General features: G+C 42.8%; 1 protein-coding gene and 1 long non-coding RNA gene across 7 annotated transcripts in view; one reads left to right on the top strand and one right to left on the bottom strand.

Moving 5' to 3' along the window:
- The window catches only part of SH3RF3 (SH3 domain containing ring finger 3), a 334,223-nt gene that overhangs the window by 26,190 nt on the left and 289,798 nt on the right, over window positions 1–18,235 (top strand). The window lies entirely within an intron of this gene.
- LOC128349958 (uncharacterized) lies at window positions 1,709–8,520 on the bottom strand. 2 transcript variants are annotated; one of them, XR_008319090.1, is made up of 3 exons: window positions 8,457–8,520; window positions 7,257–7,429; window positions 1,709–2,101 (listed from the first exon to the last, which is right to left on the bottom strand). It is a non-coding gene; the product is annotated as an uncharacterized LOC128349958 (long non-coding RNA). The 2 variants fall into 2 exon arrangements; XR_008319089.1 differs by lacking the exon at window positions 8,457–8,520 and having other exon boundaries at window positions 7,257–7,546.

Below are 18,235 nucleotides of genomic sequence, written 5' to 3' on the forward strand. Positions count from 1 at the left end.
GTGTATAAAATCATGCATGGTGTGGAGAAAGTGGAGAGAGAGATATTCTTTTCCCTCTCACACAATACTAGAACCAGGGGTCACTCCATGAAATTGATTGCCAGGAGGTCTAGGACCAACAAACGGAAGTACTTTTTCACAAACGCGTGATCCACTTGTGGAACTCTCTGCCACAGGATGTGGTGACAGGTAACAAGCTGGATGGCTTTAAGAGGGGTTTGGATAACTTCATGGGGGAGAGGTCTATCAATGGCCACTAGTTGGAGGGCTCTAGGCCACCTCATGCCTCAAAGGCAGGATGCCTTTGAGTACCTGTTGCAGAGGAGTAACAGCAGGAGAGAGGGCATGCCCTCAACTCCTGCCTGTGGCTTCCAGCGGCATCTGGTGGGCCACTGTGCGAAATAGGATGCTGGACTAGATGGGCCTTGGGCCTGATCCAGCAGGGCTGTTCTTATGTTCTTATGATTCGTTTAGTAGAGGTACAAGAAACATATACCCTTAAATAATGTTCACTTTTATATACAATTATTTAAAAACATATTTTATTATTTGGGAAGAGGTTCTGCACATTACCACAATATTTCCTGGTTATTTTCTGGTTAAGATTATATTTGGCTCTGCACTGCAAATTGTGTAGTTTTCTTGTTGCTCTGTTACCGTTGCCTCCTCTTGGACCTTGCCCGGCTCTAGCGCTTTGTGCCCTTGTTGCACCAGCACTGAGGCACATGCTGTGTGAATGAGCCAGCCTCATGACCAGTGATGTAGTTATAGACACTCTCCATGACAGCCCCCCTAGCCATGCCCACCCCAACAGCCAGAGAAGCCGAGAAGTACCAGCACTCCGTCCCTGCGTATCCCCCCTCCACTACATCCCTGCTCATGACATCGCTTCATGTGAGTGAGAGAGAAGATGTCTGACTGCACCCACTGCTGCCAGCTATTTCTTCTTCCCCTCCCTCATAACCCAGTTGGGTTTAGAGGCAAGACACTTAGACAGGCAGCAGCAGGCCTGATCCAGCAGGGCTGATCTTATGTAAGATGAATGTACCCAATCCCCAAAATGCATCATAAATATGATATGCATGTCAGCACTGACCTGTGATCAAAATGTAATACAGATGAGTCCGATGACATGCTTAAAAAGCTATTGGATTTCTTTATAATATTCCTTCGCAAACCAGACTTGAACTAATTTGAGTAATGCAGCCCAGTTTTACTCATATACATGATCTCTTTAAGACTTTTTTTAAAAAAAACATATATGTGCAGTTTAATGTCATGTCCTTTGGCTGTAATAATGTTCAAAACAGAAAGGGTCAAGAATAACTTTCATTAAAACATTTTATACAAAAAAGGTCCAGAAAGAGTATGCGCTATGATGCTACAGAACAATCTTTGATAAACCAGCTGTAATAAGTAATCAAAGACAGAGCAGCTTTCTACATTTGCAGCTCTGATCTGCTTAAGCACCACTTTCAAGTTCCAAATGTAGCATTGGCCTTGTTTAATATCCTTCTGCTGTCAAGACTTAAGCATGCCACAGAATTTGCGCGCTCTCTTCTTACACTAGCAGAACATTTTACAGCTAATTTATAAGTTCTGGTATCAGTGGGTGATTCCACTCTATTTGCCATCCATATATAAGGCAGTGGTGGTATGCTATTAGACATTGCAAAAGAAAAGAAAGCAAAATCACTACACAGCTGTGGAATTTTTAGGCATGGATGATTTTACAGTAAAGTACAGTCAAGCGAGTGTCTGTAAGTGGCTTCTCATAGCTATCTTTCCAGTCTTTAACCAAACAATTTCCGGTCTATGAATAAAATCAAGACTTTACAGAGTTGTTTAGTCTGGGCATTTGGGAGTTTGGAGTAGCTAATGTGTTCCAGAAGGTTAACCACTGAGAACTCCCTTGTCTGGACAGCTTCCTTTCCCCCCTTTTTTCTTCTTCACCATCCCCCCTTTCAGATGGGTTGCAACTTATACAGATTCCTCCCAAGCAGGTAACACAAGTCTTTGGTCCTCTTCAACATAACATGAAAGAGACCAGTCTTTGCAGTACGAAAACTTGAGCATATATATTTCCTGTCTGTACTGTTACCTGGGAAGGGAATAAAAGAGAATACTGTTTCACAGTTATGATTTATTTTCACATCATAAGGACATTATATGGTTCCTAGAAGTTGGAAAGCTCATTTTTGTTCTCATAAAACTTTGATCTGCAAGTCACAAATACATATAATTCATACTTCAGTAGAGATAATGGTATTAACATTAATGCAAAGTACAAATTTTCTTTTGCAAATAAAAAGCAAAAATAACACCAATACTCTTGCAAACTAAAAACAGGAGGGAATAATTAATATCACTGCCTCCAAGGAAATTGGTGTATAAAGTAGCACTGTGGTACTGAGTCAACTGCAGCTGAGTGTCATGGACACAATTTTCCCATTCAAGCCAGTGTGATCTCAGTTCACCTTGCAGGCTTAATTGCATTGAGCAGTCCGGACTAGCACTTGTGCATGGCATGCATAAAAATGTAACATGGAGTAAGAGCAAAACAGAACTCCACATCCAGTCATAGAAGTGTGTATGTGAAGTAGGTCCACGTGTGACTTTTAACACAGGGCTGCTCAACTTCGGCCCTCCTGCAGATGTTGGCCTACAACTCCCATGATCCTTGGCTATTGGCCATTGTGTCTGGGGATTATGGGAGTTGTAGACAAAAAAATGTTGGGGGAGGGGCAAAGTTGAGCAGGCCTGCTTTAACAGATGGTCAAGTTCTCTGACAGCGTTGACTGTTTGATATGGATGCATATTTAGTTAGTCAGTTTGTACACTGCTCCAAACTCCCATCTTTGGGCAGTTTATAGCAACATAAACAAATTAAAACAGAAATTAAAACCTTAAAACTATTTAAAACCACAAGTCCAGTTAAAAGCTTGGGTGAATAAGTGTGCCTGTAAAGACTTTCAAAAAATTGTCAGAGATGGGGAGACTCTTATTTCAGCAGGGAGAACATTCCAGATTTTGGGGGCGGCAACAGAGAAGACCCATCCCTGTGTAGCCATCAGATGAACTGGCTCATCTGAGCCTCATAAGCAGCAGAGAAGAGATGTGCAGAACATTTCGTAGGTGAAACATTTTGACTTGAAATAGGCCATTTTGAGTGTTTCAAGCTCACAACAATTTTTAAATAAAGGGCCTGTTTCGAGCTTGGAGCAGAATTAACCCCATTTCGATCAAGACATTTTGAGCACCATTTTGGCGGCCTGTTTTTCCCTTGCTGATTGGCTTGCAATCTCCTTGCTTCTTGGTTTGCTTATTATCATTATCAAATCAAGTTTTGTCATCTGCAACTGTACCCCCATTGGCTGGGAGGAGGGAGGGCTTACACAAAAGGAGGGAATTTCAAAATGTATTCAAAGGGACTGGGAGGGAGGGAGCACCCTTATACTGTGCCTGCCTCTCTTGAAGAAGACGGGGATATGTCAGGAGGAGTGGAGAGGAATCAAGGAAGTTTTGACTTTATGATTTTCTTTTCTTACACTGCGTATAATATTCTGTGCTGCTATAACTATCTGGTGGTTTTGCTGGATCTCAGATTGACAAAGGCAGAACCTGGGTGTCTGCCTACCTTGATTTGTGATTTGTTTTGTTTGTGAGAATAGTGTCCAACACCCCTCCTCTCAAGTGACTGCATGGGCTCTGCTGTCACAAGGCATTAATTGTGTGTGTGTGTGTGTGTGTGTGTGTGTGTGTGTGAGAGAGAGAGAGAGAGAGAGAGAGAGAGAGAGAGAGAGAGAGAGAGAGAGAGACTGCCACCCAGAACAAAACACTTTCCACTCACTGATGATAAAAATTAGAGGGAACACTGGTGAGTGTAGCATAATATGAAAGGAAATATTTATATTTTTAATAAAAGATTCATTTTATGGGGATTTTTTGTGTGTGGTCTTGCTTCTTGGTCTCTTGTAATCTGCCCATAGTGGATCTCATGAATATTTAAATATAAGACCTTTTGGGTCCCCAAAGTTATTTAACTAGAGAAGTTATTTTCTAACCTCACATCGTTCGAAAGTTCCCAGGCTCACTAAGGTTATTTATTAATCTTTAAGGTGCTACAAGGCTCTTATTCATTTTGCAACAGACTACTTTGGCTGCTACTCTGACATATGTCGTTTTAGGAAACCTGTAATGAAATGTTCTGAGAGCATGTGCCCTGCTTTTATCTGTCACTTGCCATGTTTAATGTGGTGTTATAAATAAAATTTGAGATAACACTTGCAAAGAGAGTGAACAGATGTCATTGTATTAAAAATGCTATACTTTTGATAAATTATCTGAATGATCTTATAAGGATATTGTTAGTAGATTTTTAAAAATTATGGATACATAGACTTTAAAATAGCTAGGCTTTGCAGGGAAATTGTATTTTTACGAGTATAGGGTTGTAAGGAAAGGCAAGGTGCAGGAATGTCTTAAAAGTGCTGATGAATCTCAGCAAGATAAATTAAATTAGAGCCTCTGTTGCAGACTTGCTTTTTAGAATGAGAAAGGAGGGGTCAATACAATGAAACATTTATATTATGTGTTAAGGCTGCGTATGCTAGTAAAGATGTGGTAGCTGCATCTTCTGTTCCTGCAGTGCTAGTGAAGGGACAGACAGGATTTCCAGGTTGTAACCTGGCAGCCCTATGAGAATATTAAACATGGCTAAGTGTTCCACACAGGGAAAGCTTTTTGTAGGGCATTTGGAAGGGCAGGGGGGATAGGGATGTAGCTGGTGCTGCTTGGTCATAGAATTGACTTCAAACTGGACTGAGCCGCATCTGGACTCAGAAGCGCTCTTGCCCTTGGACTTCGGGGCTGAAGTCCAGGGTCTCCACACTCCCTGGGGACGGCCTCCAAATCCATTTTAGTCTGTCCCAGATAGTGTGGTTGTGTTAAAAATTTGTTTAAAATACTGTGTGGATGGGGAGCTCCAAAGGCCCTAAGGTTCAGGCTCCAAAATTACCTAGATGCACCTCTGTATGGACTTAAGTACTTTTCCATCTGTATATTGTTGTGATGATGTGGCACTGTAGGTATGTACAGCCATTCCTGATCTGCTTTGGCTTTTTTAACACTTTGTTTTTCCTCTTAGCAACTGAACTGAACTTTATTTTCTTGGACTTGGATAGGTTATGGATGGAATGTGCAAGGAATAAATAGCTTTGCAATAGTGTCATAGGCATGGTCAGGTGCTCTGTTGGAATCAACAGATTTCAACCGGGCTTCCTCCCGGTTTGTGGGAGGAAGCTCTAAAGAGCTTACCTCCCTGCAGACGATCAAACCGACTCCCCTGGGTGGGTGGATCACCCATTCACATGAGCACCAGCTGCTGCCGGTAGTTCTGAGGGTCACTTACTTACGCATCATCACACATTCCCCCCCGAGCTCTAATAATTCGCCGTGCGTGTGTGCAGTGCATTATGGGGATCCCCCATCCCTCCCTGAGTCTGCCAGCCTGCTTGCACAGACTCGATTTTAAAAAATGGGGGTAGGAGAGCACTCGCTTTCCTAACCCCATTTTGAAGGGTGGCTTTGTAGGTGGGTTTGCCGCTGTGATGCCATCCAATCCCGGGCACAATCCCAGCAGTTCACATGTGTGTGCAAAACTGGCTGAGCTCCCTTAGCCTGGTTTTGTTCGCGCATGTGAATAGCCTTAGAGAGTGCCATTTTCTTCCTGCTCGTCCTACATTTTCTCATCATGGAAGTGTTTCAGTACAGCTTCCACCTTAAAGTGGAAGAGGATAAATGGCTGAGGTAAACTTCCTTATTTTTTGGCAAAATTTCTATATGGCTGGGTTAAATTCTTTGATCTTCATTGCAAAAGGTAACACAAGATCCCTGGTTTAGAATACGTGTTACAAAAACTGTAAATCCACTTCCTCAATATTCATAGTTATTGAAGTCATAAATCCTGTGGCAGAACTAAAATTTAGACCGTCTCCCTGATTGTCAGCAGAGAATTCAGTTACTGTGCTGCCATCTGTGAAAAATAAATTTTACTACTGCCTGCAGGTTGCCTTTTTATTACACATGCCATCTGGCCAACTACTACTGATGTGCATCTTGAATCTTTGAAATGTTTTGGTTCATTGTTCTTTAAGCATTCCCCCTTTTCTGTTTTGCCACATAAAGCTGAAGTAAGACTGTAGTGAATCCTCCTGAAAAAGTTGTACCTTGAATTACCTACAGATTGTGTATTAACAGCTGGTAGTTCTGGAAACTGCCAAGAGCAAACAAGATGATCTTGTCTTATCCTTGCAAGGTTGATATTTATGATAAGAATTACAAATCTTATGATGCAGTAGTGTACTTATATCTAAAAAGAAGATGGAGTAGCAGCGTTTTAAAGCAACAAATTCATTCTTCAGGGATTTTTGTAAAGAAAATAAAATTTTCTACCATTCTTATTGCTATAAACATGCTCATCCAGTATTGTGACCAGCCTATTTATTAAATACTCTCCAGAGCCAGAACACACAGTGAAATCAGGAGCAGGTATGTCCGTGTTGGCCTCAGAGAATAAGAAATACAAAGTGTGTGTATTTCTTACTCTTTTGAGTAAGGACTGTGGAAACATTTTATTTACATAGATCTTTGCCAGGGGCGGAGTCACCATTGGCGAATGGGTTCAAAAAACCTGGGCCACTGCCAATCGGGCTGTGCCTCACAGCCCCGACATGCCCCCCGCGTCTGACATCAGACGCGGGGAGCATTATTTCTCTCCCAAACGGGGCCGTGCAGCCCTGTTTGGGAACAAAATCGGCCCACACTGCATTGGCTTCACTGCCAACACAGCGGGGGTGATCTCCCTCCCAAACAGAGCTGTGTGTCACCATTTCGTAGGGAGATCGGCCCGTGCTGCATTGGCAGCGTGGCCAGAATGGCTCTCCTTGCCTTTAAAGGCAGGGAGAGTCACTGTGGCCCGCACTTCCCATTGCAGCACGAGCTGATCTGCCTTCCAAATGGGGCTACATGGCCCCGTTTGGGAGGGAGACCATGCCCCCATGTCTGATGTCAGATGCGGGGGGTAGCTAGCCGGACTCCTGTGTCTGATGTCAGACACGGGGGCGGGGCCAGGGGCCACGGCGGCGGCCGAATACGGACCTCTGCCAGCCTCACTCTGTGGATGATCTTTGTATAACTTGGAAGCTTGCAGTGTTGTACACTCAACAGAGTATTGTCCAATAAAAGATACAGCTTACCAATTTCATATGCTTCAAGCAACCAATGATGGCCAACATGCAGAATAACCTTGCTCTGATGTTCCAGGGCTCTCCATTCATGAAGGGGGAGGGGTAATTTTCAGTTGTCTTCCTGTTATATTCTATTCAGCCATCTTTTGCAGTTTGTTTGGACATTTGTCCCAACGGGGATCCTGTAGAGCGTGTGGGGGATCAAGAGGAAAAAGGAGGGAAAGGAGAAGGACAAAAATGCAGTTGTTGCTGAATAAACCTTTAGTTAAATCTGCTTAAGATTTCCTTGTGTGTGTGAGGGAAGCAGCTATAAAACAGCAGCTATAAAACACGCCCCTTCCCTCTTCAACTGCCTATGCCTCTCAAAACTATGCTCCTGAGGGTCCTCCAAAGAGGGAAACAGAGATTGCAAAGGAGGGAGGAAATGCCCCTTGCGTAATGGAAAACCCTGGTGGGTTTGTCTGGATGTTGGCCAATGTTATTTTATTTGCTTTACACTGAGAGCCATTCTCTCTCTCTCTCACTCACTCACCCTGGAATCCAATATCAGGTTTTATTATAATTTATATTTATACTCCACTTTTCCATAAAAATGTGTGCCCAAAGCATCTTTCCTAAGATGCAATTATAAAGCAATCAGCCACGAAACAATTAAAACACATAAAAACTCCACAATTTCAAGATCTCCAGTTTTAAAACATAAATAAAACATCACCATCAGATACATGAATCTTTAAAAGCCTAGATGGCATTCCAAGGTTTTGACGCCACCACTGAAAAAGCTGCGTCCCTTATACCTATCTGCCAAACCTGTAATGGCTATCGGATAGAGAGCAGAGGTTCTAAGGCTGATTTCAAGGCCATATTGGGCAGGTTTGTATTCCCTAGTATACAAACCTGCCCAAGCTATGTAATAGTAAATGTGTGGTGTTATAGTTCAATGGCACTCTTTTGCTGGTTTCAAATGCTGCTTTGGGAGAGTACCATTGGAATAGAGAAATTGCTGAATAGGGAGATGCTTAACTCATTAGTCAAATAAATATTAAAAGTTCTGAGGTGAGGGAGGAACACCCCTAGCAACCTGATATGGAGTAGACTAATGGTGGACGACAAACATTTTAAGCCACTGTTTCCTCTCCTTTGTTTCTTCCCTAGCAGTTTCACCCTTCCAAAGTAGGTTCAAAACATAGAGGAGGACTGTTCGTCTACCCATATAAACACGCATTGCCCTGCGTCACCCCGCCCCTCGGAGTTCCGATCCAAGTGTGCAGTGCATTATTCCCTCCCCGAGTCTGTAGCTGCAGCTGCTTGTACCCACGGCTGACAGATTTTCTTAAAAATTAGGTGAAAGGAGTGCTTGCTCCCTTAACCTCCTTTTAAAGGGAGGCTTCATAGGTAGGTTTGCCGCTGTGGTGCTGCCTGGATCGGCCCAATCCCGGCGGTACGCATGCATGTGCAAAACCAGGCTGGGCTCCTTTAGCCTGGTTTTGCATACGCGTGTGAATAGCCTCACTGTATGTAATACATAATTTGGCCCTGAGTTATTCCTGTCTGTTTTCTAAACTAATTGTTTTGTGTTTTGTTTTCACCATGAATATGCTTTTCAGTGTTCAGATTTGTCCTAAATAGGGTTCAGGACCAGTAAAAAAAAACTACTGACCCAGCCTGCTTCTGTGTCCTTAGCAATTTGATTTGCAATAAGCTTCTTTTCCTAATGTCCGCATATCAAGTTGCTGTTAAAGGCAGTTGCAAAATTATTATTATTCATAAATATGCTTACTCAAAACACATTCAGTTGAGTTGTGTTGGGTCCTACTTCCTAGTAAGTGTTTAGGACTTCAGCCTTAGTCACCTTAAAATGCTTCTATTCTTCTTCACAAATCTCTCTCATTCTGAAAGTTAAATTAACTCACAGATGTCAAGCCCACTATCATGTTTAGGCTATGTCAAGTAAAAATTCATTTTAAAATAAGCTCAGTGATGTGAAATCAGGCTGGTTGGAGAGCAAAGTAATGGGAATGAGATGGTTATGCCAAGATGCCAATATTCTTTGAGATTCTCACCATTAATACTGGCAAAGCTCTTGTTTTAGCAGCATGTACAGCCACCGTCTCTGAGCTGAGATAAGAGAAAATTTCAAGTTTTCAATCTGGCACGATGACAGCCACAGAAATTACTAGATGCTGAATGAAGCTTCCTGCTGAGCACAGTGTTGTTTTGTATTTCCAAAGTTCTACTTACAGTATGAATTGAGATGTGTTGTTCAGAGAAGGTATAAATTTAACTCTGGTCTGTTTCAATTTTGTACTGCTCTGCTCCTTGGAGCATAAATTCAACCAACACATTTATGTCTACAGGAACTTCAATACAAGATGGCTTAATTAATACTAATATAGGAGTGGAGAGACAACTGATTTCTAGCTAATGGAAAAATGCCAGTTTGGTAAGATTGTTTCTAGGATTTAGCAGTCCTGTAAGATGGAATTAGACTAACACTGCAATCATATGCATATTTATTCATAAATATGCATAGGCTTCACTGTATTCAGTGGGACTTATTTGTGAATGTACTTAGGATTGCAGCCTAATAGTGGGTAACTCCCAAAAAGAGAAGCTTAAATTGGCCTATACGTCATAATTGCTCATCTGGAAGCACTCAGCTATGGGTGACAGGTTGTGGTTATGTGTGGTGAGAGAATGGCACTCTGTTGTCTTTATTGCTAGTTCATGTGTTTCACGGCTGGGTCTTGCAACTTAGAATAGATTCTGAAGCTAGGTTCTATATACCTGGTAATTTTCAGAAGAATTAAGGGAAGGTTTACCAACTTTTTCCCCTCGAAGGGTCTCCACGCCTTGATTAGCTGTGTGTCCAACAGAAATTCAGCAGTGAAGCTGTCCTTGTCATGCTGATGCAGTGACTGGCTTGCTGGATTTTCTTTGTTGTTATGCCTTTGATAGAGACACAGGAGCTCTGACAGAGAAAAACTTGGCAATTCTTATTCCTATAGAGAACATGAAATCACAATCCTATGCGCCTTAATTTTCATCCACAGATTATAAAAATGTTAATGTTCTTTGCTCTCCAGAATTCTTTTAGCTGTGTATTTATGTTTTCTTTAGCTTATATACACAATCTAGGCATTAAACATAATTAGTTGCATCTGTGAAAAACAGAACAAAAAGTACTATTGTGGGCCATTATCTAGAAACCTTTTTCAGTTTACTAAAGGGCACTCATACTCATCTGTTACATTAACTAAAGGTGAAGTATGCCCTCGAGTCGGTTATTCCTGGCGACCACAGAGCCCTGTGGTTTTTCTTTGGTAGAATACAGGAGGGGTTTACCTTTGCCTCCTCCCGCACAGTATGAGATGATGCCTTTCAGCACCTTCCTATATTGCTGCTGCCTGATATAGGTGCTTCCCATAGTCTGGGAAACATACCAGCGGGGATTCGAACTAGCGATCTCATGTTTGCTAGGCAAGTCATTTCCCGCTGTGCCATTAGCTAGACCTCTATAAATTAACTCATCAGGGACTTTTTACACACAGCAGGCTTTACCGCGAGTTTACTGGGAGGCTTTACTGTGAATTTGAAGTTGTCCTAAAAAACTGACGCAAATAGTGGGTTTTTTTTTACCCTGGATATAAATCAGGTTACGCTCTAAAGCTCAGTGAAAAACCCGAATTGTATGTGAACTGCTCCCTGATAACTCATAGGGAGTTCGGGGTAAATCTGGACGATATGTGAATGCACCCCTTCCATTCTGCGGCTTCTCTGTTTTTATCTGTTATCTGTTGTCATGTTTTTATGCTTGTTTATATGTTTTTAGCTTGATGTTTTTATTGCTTGATGTTTTACTGCTTTTATTGTATGTTTTAATTTTTGTAAACCGCCTTGGGGTTTTCTTTTAACGAAAGGCGGTATAGAAATGTAAAAATAAATAAATAAAATTAAAAAAAATTCTGGAGAAGATGCGAGTTAAAGGGCTTTAAAAGCCCCGTGTTAAAAACTTGAAGGAGCAAGGGCCTCTGCTTGACAGAATGTGAAATTATGTTCCCTGACTCTGGAAAGAGAGAAGAAAGTCTCTCATATTGCACTGAGCTTGTAGGTAGAAATGGAATACGAAGGACATCTTTCCTCCTCTCCATATTTAAAAGAAGTTGGGACGAGAAATCTCTCATATCACACTGAGCTTTGGAGCAGGCAGAAGCAGCACAAGTCCCTTTAAAGTAGAAACTCCCTTCTCTCCCCACACTCGATACTTTACACATGTGGATAACTTGGGGGAGAGGAGGGGTTTGTGGTGGCCATATATTATGCCTGGCTAGAAAGCCACATCAACATTTGTGGATCTCCTCTTCTCATCTGAACAATACTATGTGATCCTGCTCATCTGAATAATGAGAATGTCTAATATGCAGTCGGATTGGCCCCAGTCTGGTCAGTGTTCAGGCACAATGGATTCCTTTGTAATTCTTTTCCTGTAGAAACATGCTTCATAACATTTCAAACAGAATTAATTAGCTCTTCTTGAATTATCAGCTTCAAAAGTCAAATAGAATATTTACTTACATCACAGATACAATTTTGTTTTACATTATACTGATAGTATTAACATAGTTTGAGAAGCTTTGTATTTCTCATATTTATATTTGTATTTCTCATATGAAAAAGAACTCGTGATGATTGGCTGTAGAACAGAACACCTACCTTAAGACATGTAACAGCAATTTTACTTTCTCTCTAGCATGTCCAATGCACAACTGAGCTACCTGGTAATGAAAACAGGTAATATAAGATACATTAACTCTCACTCATGGCAAGCATTCTGAAAGATAAATTCCCTCCTGAAACCCCTGATGTTTTCTGCAAGATGTATTTTTATTCAGCCATGATACTTGCTGGGTGACTTTGGGCCAGTCACTTTTTTCTCAGCCTCATAATCTAAAAGAAAGACATAAGATAGATACCAGCAACAGTCACTGGAGGTACTTAACTTAACTATATACACCACTCTGGACTCCTTGGAGGAAGAGCAGAATATAAATGTAAAAATAAACAAACAAATACATAATATACACTCATAGAAACATTGAAAGCTGTCATATACTGAGTCAGACCCTTGGTCCATCTAGCTCAGTATTATCTACCCAGACTGGCAGTGACTTCTCCAAGGTTGCAGGCAGGAGTCTCTCTCAACACTCTCTTGGAGGTGCCGGGGGAAATCTGGGATCTGTGCAAATGCTCTTCCCAGAGCAGTCCCCTCCCCCAAGGGGAATATTTTATAGTACTCACACACGTAGTCTCTAATTCAAATACAAACCAGGGTGGACCCTACTTAGCAAAGGGGACAATTCATGATTGCTGCCACACAAGACTGACTCATGGTCCTGCTTTTCTCGAGGGAAGACACCATAGTTTTCTGAAGAGATGCACATTCCTCAAATGTCCTTACAGACTTTTATTATCTTTTCTTAATCAAATCTTGTTTGTAAGAAAGTTTGGAAGTTTGCGTAGTGTCAGAAATTCTTGTGGCAAGGATTCTGTTCCACATTGCCCCCATTGGTGATTCATCACATTGCAGCAACATCCAGCCTCCAGTCTCAATACTGACCCTGCCTCTTGGAGCCTGTCATAGGCCTCCCTGCACACAGGAAGGATAGAAGAGGCTTCCCGCCTAGAGCAGGGTTGTTTCAGTATCAGGTTCTCTTAGTTCAGTGGTGTGATTGTTGGCTTGTGTTTGAGTTATGCTTGACCCTTTTGGCTCCTGGCTGCTGATCTGGCTTGACCTTTGGAGTGGATTTGACTCCTGGTTTCTGACTTTAACCTCTGACTGGATGGATACTTGGCATGGATGGATACTTGGTTTGTTCCTGATTCTCAGTTCCTGTTTAAGACCCTCTGGTAGTCCTGACTGTCTACCTGGCTTGACTCCTGGCATATTCTTGCCTCTTCCAGTCCTGGCACAGGACTTGTGCCTCCTGGTGACTGCTGCCCATGTCTCAGCTTCTCTGACTTATAACTATGCACCCTGGTTGGCTGCATGCTATTGACCAGGCAATGGGCAAGAGCCAGACTATATTAGTCATGCCTAACTTGTCTCATTAATTTCAGTGGTGTTTAGCCACCTAATGGTGCAGCAGGGAAGTAACTTGCCTGGTGATCAAGAGGTTGCCGGTTCGAATCCCTGCTGGTATGTTTCCCAGACTATGGGAAACACCTATATCGGGCAGCAGCAATATAGGAAGGTGCTGAAAGGCATCATCTCATACTGCACAGGAGATGGCAATGGTAAACCCCTCCTGTATTCTACCAAAGAAAACCACAGGACTCTGTGGTCGCCAGGAGTCGACACCGACTCGACGGCGCAACTTTACTTTACCTTTAGTCATGTCTAACTGGCTCCTGACCACCTGCTTTCCCTCTGAAGTACCAGTAATGCATTTACAACTCAGTAAAGATAGATTCCTGGACAAAGCCCCTTAAAACTTAAGAAATCAGGCAGAAGTCAGCAAGGGAACGTTCTCCTATCATTGTAGCTCTGTGCTGGAAGACAGAATTTTTGACTATCACATTGCTTTTTAAGCAGCCCTGCCTAGTAATCCTAGCTAGCTGTGTTTGACACATTACATGTTTTACTGACAAACACAAAGGGTGCAGTGCTAAGCATATTTACCTGGAGCATTTCCAAACGGGGCTTTTAGCTCGGAATGAAGATTGTCCATTCCCACATCGGCTGGATTCGTGCTGGGGTGAATCTTGGGGGAGCAGTTCACTCACAATTTGGGTTTTTCATTGTGTGTTAGAGCCTGGCCTGATTTATCTCTGGGGTTTTGGGGGCAAATTTGAACTTGCAGTAAACTTGCAGTAAAGCCTACTGTCAGGGAAAGCTCCTGGCAGTGAGTCACACTGAAATAAATGGGATTTACTTTTGAGTAAGCATTGATTGATTTATTGATTGATTGAGTGCCGTCAAGCAGGGGCGTAGCTATAATTGAGTGAAAGGGTTCAAAGAACATGGGCCCCCAGCTCTCCCTATTTTCTTCATTATCTCCCTCACTCTGGGAGGTGGCCAAAGAAAGGAATGAACACGGGCCCCCTCTCCCCTAGCTACGCCCCTGCCGTCAAGTAAGCAACTCTTAGCGACCACATAGATAGATTCGTGTTGGCATAAATGTCACTTGGTTTTGAGAACTTGAGATCTGCCCATGTTCTAGCTCAGATTAAATACAGTTGGAAGGGAGGAAAAATCTCTTATACAACAGACAGAAGTATCACTAAGCATTACCTTTGGGGGTGCTAAGGAGTGTGATAGCCAATGACTGTCATTCTAGTCCAAAATTACAAATACATTCTCAGGTTGCCACCAGTGGTGGCCGGTGAGGGTGCCCAGGCGGGGGTGTGTGTGAGTGAGGGGCACCTTTAAAAATAAATTAGCATGTACTGACCAGCATTACTGCAGCACCGGCAAGCTGCCTCAAGCAGTGGCGCTCCGCCCGGCATCCCACGTGGGGTGGGGCCCTGGCCTGTGCATGGAGGCCATTTGTGTAGTCAGCAACACCATGCTGGCCATGCACATGACCTCCGTGCATAGGCCAAGGCCATGCCACCGCCCCACGTGGGATGCCACTGCTTGAGGCAGCTTGCAGGTACTTCAGTAATGCTAGTAAGCATCTGCTAATTGTTTTTATAGGTGCCTCTCGCCGCCCCCACCCCAGGCGCCACCCTCACCAACTGCAGCCGGTTGCCACCTTTATCCTGGCAGAGACTGTGCCATATCTGAACATATGGAACACCTTTATATGGAGTCAGATCCATTAATCCATCTGCTCCAGAAGTATCAGTTCCTAGTGGTAGCAGCTCTTGAAAGCTTAATGCATTCCTATGCTTGCTACCTGAGATCATTTTAACTGGAAATGCCAGTGATTAAACCTAGGACCTTCTGCATACAAATTATGTATTTTACCATTAAGCTATAGACTCTCCCTTAGCAGCTTACCTTTTCACCCAGGCAAAAATTCAACAGGTGAAAGTTTTCTTGGCATGGAATTGTAGTACTGGGGGAAACTACCTCTAGTGAATTTCTGTCTACCATGCAAATATTGAAATCACAAAGCATCTGAAAATAGTTTAGTTTCTTTTTAGCTGATCTGCTATTGTGATGACCCTGGAGATAAACAAAAAAACATAACTGTTATTTTCTTAACAAAATGTTTCAATAACATTTATGGCCTTTAAAAACAAATGAAACATTTTGAAATAGAAAAGAATAGAGGACACGAGGATTTGTTCATCTACTTTTACAGTTTTCTACACTGGTTTGAACTTCAAACAATACGCTTTGGGCAGCTAGTTAGCCATAAGTATAGAATAAGCACTACTAAAACCAGAGAGACAAGTTAAGAATGATTTCAATAGGACTTGGTTGTGACTAACTTCGTCTGGATGTTGCTTATTACTTCAAATCAGTTATGAAACTGGAATCCATTTTCTGCTTTGAAGTTCATCTGCTTCTACTTAGTAAAGCATTTAGAAAATGAGAGGGGAAGAAATATCCAACGAAAGTAGAGGAAAACACTTTTCTATCTTGGGGCTTCTTAGAAACAGTGAGTGCAGAAAGAAGTACGAGGCAATGGTTAAGAAACCTACTCATCTGTCTACAGTGCTAATAACCCAGTAGTCAACACAGGGGTGCTGACATGCAAACGAGAGTGGTAATGATTAATATGGAGGGTGATTACTTTTCTTGACAGATGGTGCAAGCAGGATGATGATATAAATGCAGCCTCAAAAACTCCTGTGAGGAGTTTTGCCAAAGATAAGTTGCAGGCTACTTCATACATTGTGGTCGTCTTAGTCATTTACAGTTTGCTGAAAAGTACTTCTATGTGAAGAGGGCTCCATACTGATTCCATCGGTAGGGCTGCCAGATCCCAGCCTGGAGATTTGCAACCTGACTGCTTTCCTGTCCGTTTGTTCATCACCTTCCCTTGTCTGTTGTGTGATATACGAGGAGTCCTGCTCGCTGCAACAGGTGGGAGGGCAAAGGAAGGGAGCGATGGGGAGGAAATGGATGAGAATACTTTTAAGTTCCTCTTTTCCTGCAGGTTCAGTAGTCCTAAAGTGTGAATTTCTGGGTTGCAGTCTGGCAACACTAGCCACAATATATCTAAGTGGCTGGCCATGTGGGTTAACCATATTCTGTAAAGAATCACCCCCGATTTGAGCTCGAATCCATTTGAGTGGTGAGTGCCATTTTGGAGGGCTGTTTCCCCCTTGCTGATTGGTTTACTGGCACTGGCTTCTGATTGGGTTGAGATCTCCTTGCTTCTTAGTTGGCTTGCTATCATTTAAATCAAGTGTTGTCACGCGCAACTGTTCTCCCATTGACTGGTGGGAAGGAGTAGAAGTGGGGGAGGCCGAAGGAGGGAGTTTCAAAATGTATTTAAGGGGCTGTTTGGAGGCAGAGAGTGAAAGGGCCATTCTGTGCTTCAGGAGAAGGATCAGAGAGAGATTGTGGCAGAATTGAGCAGAGACTGGTGGTGGTAGTTAGGCCTGCCTGCCTGGCGCAGTGAGTGAAGAGAGAGAGAGAGAGACAAAGGATGCCTGCCTGCTGTGCTTATCTGTCTCTATATTTTTTTTCTCCTCCTCCTATTTATTTGCAGTTGCTTTTATTTCCTTTTTCTATTTTTAAAAAAAATTTCACAGTCCCAGTGGCTTTAATTTGGTGCTGATTAGAATTTTATTTTATTTGGATCTCTCATTCTTGCTTGTAGCCACCACCCAGTAGTTTTAATAACTGGAGGGCTATGCTTATTATTATTATTAGCAGCCCTGCCACCTTTGCTGCAGCTGTCTATGTGCCTGGTAGATTAATTCTTGAGTTTTGTATGCTGGTGTGTTCTGTCTGGTACCAAGTCTCTGCCAGGCTCTCTCTGCCCCACCCCATTTTTTGTTTTATTTTTATTGCTTCGGTAGGTGGGGGCCCACCTGCTGGCACCCACCTCCCCTCCCCTCAGTCCCACTGTCTGCTCAGCCCAGAGTGCCTCTGAGAGCAACACCTGGCAGACTTCAGCCAAAGACGCCAGAAGGAAGCCCCCAGCTGATGACGCCAGAAGGTGAGAGGCCCCCCCCAACTGCCGCCTTGGTCATGTTCTTTAAATAGGGTCTAGTTTGGGGATGGGGGATTAGTGGGTAGTGTTAGGGGTGTAGGAAGGAGCGGTGAACTTGGGTTAGACAAAACACATCAACAGTAATCCCCTGTCCTTTGCCTTCTCTTCCGTTAGACTTGCACCATTGCTGCTCTGTCCCCTCAAAAGACTCCCTCAAAAACTCCACCCACCAACCCACAAATTCTGACACACACACACACACACACACACACACACACACACACACACCCAGTTTCCAGTGCTCAGGAAATGCCAAAACCCCATTCTAGTCCTGTCTTGCTCTGAGCTGCGAAATAGCTCCATTTTTTCTTTCACTATTAGGCTTGCTTCTTTCTGTACCCCTCTCTTAGCTTTAAGGTATCAAGGGAGTCATTCTTCGTTTTGATTTTCCAAGAAATCGGGCAATTTTTTACTTTTTCAGTTTGGCTGATTGGGTATTTTGCTTTTGGTTGCTTTCATCTTTTTCTTTTATCCTCTCCCAAAGGAGCTCTCCCATATGGGAGACATGTTGGCGGGTTCCCTCTCTGAGGGACCTCATTTGGAGGTCAGTGGCTGGTCTCTTAACAAGCAACAGCTACCCAACAGCCTCGCTGTGTAATTCTGTTTTTTAATTGTTGTTTTTATGGAATATAAGCAGTCTTGAAGGCCATTGCTTGTAGAGAGGTGGGGTAAAAATCCTAAAGAAATACATATTTAATTCATTTATATATTGCTTTCTCTACTTTTTCACATGGCAATCAAGGTAGTTTACAAAACACAGAGGGGGAAATTCCATTAGTTTTGGTGTCTCCTGACACCACAGCTTTATGATGG

Source organism: Hemicordylus capensis, chromosome 3 (assembly GCF_027244095.1).
Source record: "Hemicordylus capensis ecotype Gifberg chromosome 3, rHemCap1.1.pri, whole genome shotgun sequence".
NCBI lineage: Eukaryota > Metazoa > Chordata > Lepidosauria > Squamata > Cordylidae > Hemicordylus > Hemicordylus capensis.